At 45.5% G+C, this 11851-nt stretch overlaps 1 pseudogene; it reads right to left on the minus strand.

Moving 5' to 3' along the window:
- The window catches only part of LOC115083305, a 198798-nt pseudogene extending 198520 nt beyond the window's left edge, over window positions 1-278 (minus strand).
- Between the last annotated feature and the right edge of the window lie 11573 nt (window positions 279-11851).

Raw genomic sequence — 11851 nt, forward strand, 5'->3', positions numbered from 1 at the left:
GACCGCATGGCCCCGGTGCTTCCTCATGAGGACTCCCCGCTCGGCTCTGGTCTCGCTCCACTCAAGCCCGGGTCTCTTGCCTTCCTCCTGTCCATGGAGAGGGACGCCATGGCTCGCCCGGGCCCAGCCACATGGCTCCGGCCTTGCCTCACGAAAACGCAGTGGAAGCCTCTCCGGATTCCGCCCACCTCGCCGGCCTCACGCGCGTGCGTGAGGGCTGGGTACTTAAGCCTCAGTACCCGGAAGTGCTGCTCCGCCCCCGAGGTGATGTCACTCATCGGCTAGAGTATATAAGCAGACACCAGACTTCCTCACTTTGCCTTGCAACGAGGTTCACACAGTTCCTCTGTGCCTTGAGTTGCTGCTGATACTCCAGTTCTGCTGCTGATTCTTGGTTTTCGACTCCGGCTTGTTCCTGACGCTCCTGCTTGCTACCTGCCCCGACCTCGGGTTGGCTACTGACTTTGGACTCCAGTCTTGCTGCTGATTCCTGGGTTTCGACTCCGGATTGCTCCTGTCTTCCTGCTGGCCTTCGGCCCCTGCCTTGGGCCTGCTGGATCTTGAGCTCTAGGCTCGGCACGCTCGCCTACCCCTGTTGCCAGCCTGGGCCCGGTTCTCCATCTGGCCCCTGGCCCTGCTCATGGACTACCATAGACTCTGAACTCCAGTTGCTGGTTGTCCTTTGCTCTTGTTCCAGTTTGTAGCAGCCACTCCTGAACTGCTCATGCCTTCGTCCCCGCGGTCGGTCCCTATGGGCGCCTCCTGGGGGGTACCACACCACGTGGGTTAAGTCTTCGGCTACTCCTCCCCAGCTCCACCTCCCGGCCTCCCTTTTAACAACCTCCAGGCCGGCCCAAGGGTCCACAGCTCCGCCTGTACACAACAGTTTGCAAGGCCATGGACCCGGCAGAGAGGCATAGCTTGCAGGCTATTCCATGCATGGCACAGCGACTACAGCAGCAGCAACAGTGTCTTGAGGCACTGACCGCCTCCGTGGAACAGTTGACCAGTCGACTGGACGCCAGCACTTCGGAGCCACCCCCCGCTCCTCCTTCAACACCTGCTGCAAGCTTAGCAGTGATTACACAGCTCCCTGCTCCCACTTGCTTTTCCGGGACTAGCACAGCCTGCCGGGGTTTCCTCAACCAGTGCTACGTCCGTTTCTCGCTCTTGCTTGCTCAGTTTCCTTCAGACTCTGTTAAAGTCGCCTATATCTTCTCCCTTCTCGACGGAAAGGCGTTCGACTGGGCCTCTCCCATGTGGGAGCGCGGCGATCCCCTCTTGCACAATTTGGAACAATTTGTTTTAAACCTGCGCCAGACCTTCGATGATCCCGCTCGTCTGGCTATTGCTTCCTCTGACCTACTACAGCTACGGCAGGGTTCCCGCTCCTTGGCGGAGTACGCCATCGAATTTCGCACGCTTGCCAAAGAGGTGGGCTGTCGTGAGGACAGTCTAAAGGGCATCTTTTTCGAAGGCCTAGCTAGTCGGATCAAGGATGAGCTAGCTGCTAGGGATATCCCTGATGACCTGAACGACCTCATCGATTTGGCGGGTCGAGTTGACCGGAGACTCCAGCAACGGGTGAAGGAAGGGCGTTCATCCCGCAAGCCTGTCGCCCTCACCTCCACGTCGTCGAAACCGGGCCTTCCCAGATCTCCGCCCAAAATGCTTGCTACCACTCCCGCCTCGGAGGAGCCTATGCAAGTGGGCCGCTCCCCTCTCTCGCTAGAGGAAAGGACAAGGTGCCGCACCCAAGGACTTTGCCTCTACTGTGGTGGCAAGGGGCATTTCCTCGCACAATGCAAGGAACGTCCGGAAAACGCCCGAGTCTAGGAGGTTCTGAGGGGCTACTCCTAGGCTATGCTGGTTCAGCTCCTCGATGCACAGTTCTGGTAACCCTGATATACCCCGAAGGGTACTTTCACACCCTGGCATTCATTGATTCAGGAGCAGAAGGGAATTTTATTGTACGGGACCTGGTACGGCAGTTAGACTTGCCCACTACACCCCAATGCCCGCCACTACGTGTCGCATCGAGTCACGGCACCATGCTTCCTGGAACCATCTCTGAGTCTACTACACCTCTGACGCTCCAGACGGGAATTCTTCATTCTGAGGAGATAACGCTCCTCATGCTGGAGAAAGCTGTGCACCCCATAGTCCTCGGGTTACCCTGGCTTCAGCGTCACTCCCCAGTCATCCAGTGGGACACTCTTCAACTTGCGCAGTGGAGTCCGTTCTGCCTTACTCATTGCCTTAAAGGACTCCAGCCACGTCAAGTCTCGTTGCTCAGTACTGCGGTACTACCGCCTGCACCCTATAGAGACTTAGTTTAGGTGTTTTCCAAGGAGAAAGCAGAGCTACTTCCTCAACATCGACCCTTTGACTGCGCTATCGACTTACTGCCAGGAAAAACCCATCCTCGGGGTCATGTGTACCCCCTTTCGTTCCCGGAAACTCAAGCTATGTCACAGTACATTACAGAAAACCTAGCCAAGGGGTTCATTCGCCCCTCTCACTTGCCAGCCGGAGCAGGCTTCTTTTTCGTTGCCAAAAAAGATGGGTCCCTCCGACCATGCATAGACTACCGGGGTTTGAACGCCATCACTAGGAAGGATCGCTATCCCCTTCCGTTAATCTCAGAACTATTGGACAGGATACAAGGAGCCAAGTGGTTTACCAAACTCGACCTTAGGGGGGCCTACAACCTGGTCCGTATTCGCCCCGGTGATGAATGGAAGACGGCCTTCAATACCAGAGACGGGCATTATGAATATAGGGTAATGCCTTTTGGACTATGCAATGCTCCGGCCATCTTCCAAAACCTCATGAACGAAGTACTAAGGGAGATGTTAAATTCTTATGTTTTCGTATATCTCGACGGGAGGCGTAAATCCCCCGACAAAGGTAAGTGAGGGGTTTAGACAGGGCCGGGCGGGTAGGTTAGGTAGGGGAAGGGAGGGGAAGGTGAGGGGAGGGCAAAGGAAAGTTCCCTTCGAGGCCGCTCCGATTTCGGAGCGGCCTCGGAGGGAACGGAGGTAGGCTGCGTGGCTCGGCGCGCGCCGGCTATACGGAATCGATAGCCTTGCGCGCGCCGATCCCGGATTTTAGCGGCTACGCGCGTATCTACTAAAATCCAGCGTACTTTTGTTGGCGCCTGGAGCTCCAACAAAAGTACGCCTATTCGCGGTATTTGAAAATCTACCCCTATTTGCATTATTTTATAATAACACACAAAAGCATGAGATGAGTACAGGATCAGATTCCCAAGTGGCAGTATCATTCCTACGCTCCCATCCTCCTTAGGGGAGTCAAGAATCAGAATGTAACCCTTGGATAAGCTATAGCACAAGGAAGCCTGTCTCTTATAGAAGTAAAAGATTTTCATTTTCAAATTGTCCAGCATACTTAATGAATGTTTATTCAGAAGTGATACTAGTTTGTTTGCCATGTTTAGATTTAATTTCTGAGTGTCTTTCTTTTTGAACGGAGTGAATGTTTGGCAGAGTTCTGAAATGAGTTAATTTCTTTTTACTTTTCTACTTTTTTCCTATTTTGTTTAGTGTTCCTGTTTTGCTTTCTGCCCTGCACTATGGAATTGTAAGAACAATTAGATTTAATTTCAGGCATTGTTTGATATTGACAAAGTACTTACTAGTGTTAAAAGTTTAGAACTTGAAAATGCTAAGTCAGTTAAGGGTTAACAGCAGAAGATCAGTAGCAGGAGAGAAGGGGGGGGGGGGGGGGGGGGTCGAGCCAGTGTGGGTAAATGCTGAAAAGTGCTTTCTCTAGTGAGCTGAAAGAAAAAAAATTAAGTTTTGTTTGGTTTAAACAGAACAGGCAGTTTAGGTAGAGTTACAGCATGAAGCAAATGTAACGCTTGCATTAATGACACAATTCAATAATTGAGATACTTATTTTATATGCATGTGTAATCTGTCCTTTTTTTTTTTCATTTCCGTTTCACAGAATTCTTGTTTCATTACTGGCTGTTAACTTTAAGTTGGTAAATTGTTTTTCATAAAGCATTCTACATTTAAATTTATTATATCACAGATACAGGAAAGTTACAAGCAGTACTAAGTATCAGTTGTTTTTTTTTTCTTTTCAAAAGTTCTCCCTTCCCCGGAATTCAGAACAGCTTTTCTCAAATAAACAGAAGAGAGAACTCCATTCAATGAATTAATCCTTTAAGTTTAGAAACAGATTCCTGAAGAATTTAAAGATATTAATAATAATAGCCATAGCCATAATTTAGCAAGAAAGTTTAATTTCATTTACAGTGAATAAAAATTCTGTGTCTTGCCAGTACAGGAAGTGCGGAGTTGAAAAAGTTTTTTTTTAAGACAAAGAATTGAGATTGTTTTGAAAGTACAGAGAGACATTGAAAAAAGTTATGATTCCTATTCTTTGACAAGCAATTACTGATAGGGGTTGGTACATCTAAAGCAACCTCTCCCAAGCCTTTTTCTTGCAAATCCAAATTGCTTTTATTAATTTGTATAGAATTTATTCTCCAAGGTTAAAAACTAAAACTGGTAATAATTTTGCTGTGTGCCAGATTTTAATATTTTCCAGATTGACAGCCTTCCCTCCATGAGAGATGTGAAGATGAACACTTTGCACCTTATTTTCTTTTTCATTTTTAAACAGAATTCTGATTTTTGTTTTCTACTGGATCGATCCAAACATTTTTTTTAACATTTTCCAAACATTTTTTTTTAACATTATCCAAACATTTTTTTTTAACATTTTCCAAACATTTTTCAAACATTTTCCACACTTTTTGCCAAACATTTTCCAACCACTTTTTGGTTTAATTTTTTTTTTAGCTAAAAAATATGTGTTCATTGTTTGTCTTCTGTCTTTTGTGCCATGTGTATGTCCTGACACCTGAAGAATATATGCTTTTATGTAATTGTCTGTACACTTAAGTTGTTTCTTCATTGTTATTTAATAATAACGTGGGAAAACATTATATAGATTAATAGTAGAGTTATAGTCATGATGACATCTTCTCATTAATTAATTTGAATTTGAATCTTTCATATTAGGTCTTTTGATCCACAAAACACACATATCTCACTTAATAAAGAGTTAAGAGGCTATGCTTTGATATCCAAGAAATACTGAAAGAACTGTATATGCCATTGATTTTCAGAAATCATCCCATCAAGCCTTTTCCATGCCTTTACCACAGAAGTCATGCGTTTGCCACAGAGGACATTCTACAGCCATCATTAGGAACTGAACTGTTGCTACTTTTTGCCTGCTTTTCTCTTTGCATTTGTTTTGCTCTAGATGTGTTTCCCTTTTACGATGAGAACCTGTTATCCCTCTTTCTGACACTACAATCAGCCCTCCAAAGTTGCACACACCAACTTTACATTGCCCACATTAGGAGCCACCTACATGCTAATGAAATCTGGCAAATGGATGTTACTCAATATCCTCCTTTTGCCCCCTGGAAATTTTTACATGTAACCATTGACACCTTCTCGCATTTTTTATGGGCCACCCCCCCAAAAAAGAGGAGGCCACCAAGCATGTTATTAATCACTGTATAAGAACCTTTTCGGTCATGGGGTTGCCTTCTGTTTTGAAAACTGATAATGGCCCCGCTTACAGCAGCCATTCCTTCACTGACTTTTGTCAACAATGGAACATCAAACACATATTTGGCATCCCTTACAACTCCACTGGACAGGCTATTGTGGAGCAAGCCAACCTTACTCTTAAGACAGCTCTTGACAAACACAAACAAAAAGCAGGAAATGCCCCTGGTCTTTCCCCTAAACAGGAATGGCTGAACAAAGTACTTTTTACCTTAAATCATTTAATTATATCACATTCCAATCAGGCCACAGCTGTGGAAAATCATTTTGGGAACAGGATTAGCAATCCACAACCATCAGTTTTGTATAGAATGTTACCTAACCCTGTTTGGCATGGTCATGTCTCCTTGTTAACATGGGGACAAGGATATGCTGCTGTGCTTGCTCCCTCAGGTCCAGTCTGGGTTCCGAATCATAGCGTTAAGCCGTGGAGAGATGGCATGGCACCAAGGACAGCAGAATATGATTCCAAACTTCTCCCTGAGTCTTCACAACCCCGGCTCCTCGCCAGCACCATCAGATGACTTGGGGACAAATTAAGGCACTATCCAGCCAATCCACACAGCTCCTGGATCAGCAGGGACTTGAAAAAATCCAGAGAACCTTTTGCTTGCTGCATTCTCTTGCTTGAACGCCAATTCATTGACAATTGTGATGTGCATCTTCTTATTCTGCATGCTCCCTCCTGCCATGGTGATCTCTGAACAAGGACTATGGCAATCCAATATGTACATTACTGATGCACAGACTTTATCATAACTATTGAACCAAACAGATTGCTGGGTTTGCATGCACATGCCAACCCATTCCAGAGGAGGACTAGTGATGCATGCAGTTCCTTTTAACCTAACAGGATGGACTACATACCCGTGGGTCAATGGGGTCTTTATAAATTCACCAGTCAATTACACAGTAATGTATTTGGGTAGTAGGGTACAAGAGAACGCTGCTTTTGTTGGAATATAATAATGACAGTATCACAGGGCTCAGGGTAGGGAAATACCCATATTGCAATCAAACATTCATCCTGCACCACAACATGTCTAGAAAACACTCCTTCCTTAATGTAACCATCACTGAACACCTGCACAATTTCACAACATCTCCTGGCTCCCTGACTTGGCCGGTCTCAGAAAGACAATTCTCATTGTATTACTTTGCATCATAATTTTAATATGTTGCTGTTGCTGTATTCAATGCTTACCCAATCTTGCTAACATACTTTTACCTAAATCACTACGTAAAGATTTCCTTTAAATTTTAAAGGAAAGGATGAGATGTGGAGATGTGGGTTTTTTCTCTTTGGTTGGCAAGCCACAAAGAAGCTGAATCTACATAAACACTTCTCAGTATTTACTTATTTGAACAGACACTAGCCTGCTTGTGTCTACATTCCTCAAGCTTTTGCCTTGTACATACAGACCTTGCTCTTAGCACAAACAACCTTTGCCCTAGCACAGAATGCCTGCTTTCTCTCACGAAGATAGTAACATGAGTTACCCATAATAATTAGTAGCTATGTCTCTGAGAATATTGTTGTCATTAAGGATGTGATTGTATACACAAATAATATGTAACGCAGCACAATAAAAGGCCTGCCTGAAGTGATTTCAGGATGGCTTCCTGGCTTCATTAGAATCCTGTCTGATGTCTCTTGCTTCTGTGCGTCTCACATTACAACACATGGGTCTAAGATCTCTAACCCCAAACATCAAGAGATTTCACACATGTATGCTAAGTAGCACGTAAATACCAAGCACTGTGGTGGATGTGTGCTTAGGGCTCAGGAATGTTATAGATCCCAGAGAAAATGTGAGAAGTAATAACAAATAAGGGTAACGGTGAAATGGTCGTGATAGAGATAAGAACAGTATAATGTTTGGTTAGAACAAAGGACCATTTGACTGGCATCTTTTTTCTGCTACTTTGCAGGCAGCTAGCAGAGATTTGATCCCAGTACCTTCAGAAACCTTTGTACTTTATTTGCTTTTGATAAGGTTCTGTAGTTTTTCCTTTACTCCTCTCAATAATAAAAATTCTTTAATTGTAAGAAAACTGCCTAGTTGTTTATTTAGGAAAAACCCGGATTAACAGGTTCCGGCTTTGTTCCAGCCATCACAGCAAAGGGCCCCAGCTTTGTTACTGTCAGCCCAGGAGAGGGCTTCAGCTATGAATTAGTCATACCAGAGATGGTCCCTTGCCCAAGTGAAGCCAGCCCAGCAGAGAGCTCTTGTCCACATGCAGCTAGTCCAGCGGAGGACTCTTGCCCAGGTTTAGCCAGCCAGCAGAGTGTTCTCAATCAGATACAGTCAGTTTAGTAGAAGGCACCCATCCAAAGCCTGACCCATTAAAGGGTGCCATAGCCATAGTCTGATATCCCAGCAGAAGAGGGCACTCTTCCACTGCCAGTCTGCCCAGCAGGGGGCCCCTGTGCACTGCAAGCCTGCACAGCAGGAAGTGCCTATCCTCAACCATTCTATTCAGCAGAGGGCATCCCTTCACAGCCAGTCTGCCCAGCAAGGGACATCTATCCAAACCCAGTCCACACAAAAAAGGGCATCCATCTACAGCCAGCCTGCCCAGTAGAGTGTGTCCGCCTTACAAGAGATGCTTACTCTGGCAAACAACTTCTCAGCTGAGCCTTGTCTTATCTTCCCCATGGAAAATGGGACCTAGGAGTAGGGGTTTTTAAAGGGGGGGGTACTGTTACAGTTTCTGATGCTGTATAGCCTCCCCGCCAAGCAAGCATACTGTTCAGGCTGGCCAGGCCCCTCCTTTCTGCCTGTACCACACACAGACTCCAGCCCTACTTAACTCTGTCCCTTGCTTCACTGCTTCTGCATCAAGTCTCCATTGGATATTGCCTTAGCCATTCTTGCCTTGCAGCCTCCTCAGGCCTTTCATTGTTTTGCCTTGTGGCCTAAGGGCCTTCCTGCTCTTGTCTCTGCCTTGTAGCCTATCTTGGCCTTACCTTGTCTTGCCCCTCGGGGCTTTCCTATAACGCTGCCTTTGGGCTTTTATGTTTCATGTTTCATGTCGTCTTTGTCTTGAGCTGTCCTGTTTTAGTCTGTTCCTGTCCCAGCCTGAGTTACAGTCTTGCTTGCATGCCATTCCTAAGCCAGTCTTGCCTGCATGCCGCTCCTGAGTTCCAGCCTTACCTGCACTCAGTTTTTTATTTACTGTTTAAAGTAACATGGGCCAAACTGAGGTGTAATGGGACTGCATTTGAATGAAAAGCTCTGCTGTAAGCCATCATCTCAGAATGGAGATTTTACATGGTTGTATTAAGGAATTAATTTAGGGGACAGGCTTAAGGAGCAAAATAATACAATTTTTTCTTTATACTGAGATCTTCATTCCCATTCCCTCATGCACACTCAGTCAGTCACATCTCACGCACTCACAATAGCTCACCACAGAGTCTGGGATAAACTGACAGGGGCTTAGATACGTTTCCCACATGTCAAACGAATGCTAGCCCACATTACTAAGCCATCTCTGGGTAAGTGGTTTGGGTTTTTTATCCACTTGAATGTCCACATATTAAAGAAACTGTCTCAGCTGAAGGGTGGGTGGTGGGCTTATACTTTTTTGGAGGCATATTTGAAAGAATGTGAGGTTAATACTGAGAGGTGCAATAACTTTGAGATATTAATTAGGTGTTTCCTTCTGAATATACCCATATAAATTTAAAGTTATCTGAGTAAGTTTACCCAGATAATTTTAGACCTGTTTTCCATCACAACCAGATTTACCTGAATGAAACTTACTCGTTTTGTGGGGTAAAAAATTCAAATCGATGGGTTTCTCCAGCTAAGTTCAAATTTGGCCAGAACATCCCTTTAAATATGGACTTCTATACAGGTATGTAGTAACATAAGGCAAGATTTAAAAAAAAACAAAAAACATTGAGTCAGTTAAATTATGAAATAATTTTAATCAGTTATCAAAGGCTCAATATTTAGCAGCACTTAATTCCTTAAAAAAGGCAAGTAACTATCTGGAGAAATATAGTCGGTCAAAATTTGAGTGGCTACATTTTGCCAGATTGGCTGGGTAACATTTACAATCAGCTTTAAGTCTTCTTAAAAAAAAAAAAAATCCAGCAATTCCCAAACATGCTTCCTTCCCAATGACCACCTAAATAAAATTCAAATTGAACCCCACACAACCTCTCCTCCATCCTTCCTCCCAATGTGAACCCAATTTAAAAAATTCCAAATTTCCCCTGTTGGCATCCAGATCTTTCTGCCGGCACCTGCAAAAAGAATTGAAACAAGGGAGGGCCAATCCTCCCTCCTGATCTCTCCCCTATTTAAAAAATACTCCCATTTGCAAATCCCCACCCACTCCCACACTCCTGAATTCCCCAAACTCTCCTCCATCAGTGTTGGCTAGTAGTGTTCTTGTCAGATCAATGAGTGATGCCGAGCTGTCACATGGATACACAGTGAGTCCTCCTGCTGGCTCTAGCTGAGATGATTTTCAAGGGTTCTGGGAGATATACTTAGTATGGAGAAGGATGGATCAGAAGGAAAGTTTGACTCCCCTGTGGCACATGAGCAGTCAAGGACTTAGACACACTCAGGATTGGCCAACATAGTTGCAAACACAAAAACTATTCTCTAATCTCAACTAACCAGGCACTTCCCAGAAGTCTGCCTGTTCTCCACTCTCAGTAAGTTAACATCAGGCACTTTCCAGAAGTTTACCTATCTTTACAATAACTCCTAGACATTTCCTAGAAATCTGCTTACCTTCATAGATCCTTAGGCACTTCTCAGAAATCTCCCAGAGAGTTTTGGAGCTCGTATTCCCAGATCCATGGGGCCAATCCTCTCCCCACTGGCTCAGCAACTTATCCTCCACTATACTGGGCACGCCCACCAAGCGCCTCCCACCCAGTAGGATCCCACCCATAGACATTCTCCCTCTCGGGGATTTAAAGGGGACCAGGCTAGAAGCCTGGTCCTGCACATGCTCACAAGGGACACTAGGGGCGCTGCCTCACATCCCCCTTTCACTTTTTTTTTTTTAATATCAGGTGCTGGCAGAGAGGGAGGAAGACTGTGCTGTGGGGATAAATTTGGCATTTTGTTAAAAACCGTGTTCCCATTAGGAGAGAGGGTAGAGTTCTATTTGAATTGTTTTTATCATGCTGGAAGACTGGGAAGAGGATCAGGGTGCAGGCAAGTTCACATTATTTTATCAGGTGTCTACTTGTGCAAAAAAAGGAGTGGTCTAGAGAAACTTCATGATGGGACCAAGAGGTTTGCACACAACATGCTATTTTATAAGAGATTTACATGAATACGTTAGGTAACTTAATTATGCAGCTTTACACCTGCTAATTTACTGTTCAATTAGACTCATCTGTTTTCTGCTATTTTTAGGTGGGATTTTAGCTGGGGGAAATTCAGAGTGAAACCCTAGGAGGCTCCCTGGTGAAATGGAAATGGACTTGGTAAACTGGTGGAAGTATTGGCAAACTGATGATTTCACACAGATTTTAAAATATACCTGCTTTCATGAATAAATCAGGGTTTTACACATACAAGTTATATTTTTTAATATGTAAAGTATATACACATATGTTTAGAAAATAGATAAAGTCTATGCTTTCAATTAATTGCAAATGAATGCATGTCAGTATATACTGAACACATGTTGTTATGCCCGTCGGTCGCAGACGGCTGTGACCGCGTGTACTTCCTGCACAGTGCTCCTGCCCTCCCCGGGTCTGCTCGTGGCGCAGGCCAGCCTCCACTGATGCGTTCTCCGGGACTCCTCATGGCGGTCTGGATGCTGCCGCCACCTATGTCGACTTTGGGCCTTCCTAGGCGTGCGTGGCATCACCGGCCCGTCCTTTGAAGCCTTTTCAGCGGGAACCTTGGGGGCGTTCCTGGTTGATGATGTAATTGGACCTGTGTATTTAAACTCCACCTTCGCCCTCAGCTAGCCGACTTGGCAACAAGTTCCGTACGTCTCTACGACTCCTGCCTTCTTGTTCCTGTAACTTTGCTATCGGGCTCTTGGTCTTGGACCCTTTCTGACACCCACTTTTCGGGGGTCAGTGTGTGCTCCTACGGGGATGTGTTCTCCTGGCCTACCCCGCTCCTCGGGCTGGCTCTGCGCCTCCTGGGTCCTATCCTGCAAGACCTCCCACTCCTCAGGACCATCCCTGGAACACCTCTGCAACCTGTGAGTTCTACTTTGGGGCTTCCCCGCTCCTC

The sequence above is a fragment of the Rhinatrema bivittatum genome, chromosome 2 (assembly GCF_901001135.1).
Source record: "Rhinatrema bivittatum chromosome 2, aRhiBiv1.1, whole genome shotgun sequence".
Taxonomy (NCBI): Eukaryota; Metazoa; Chordata; class Amphibia; order Gymnophiona; family Rhinatrematidae; genus Rhinatrema; species Rhinatrema bivittatum.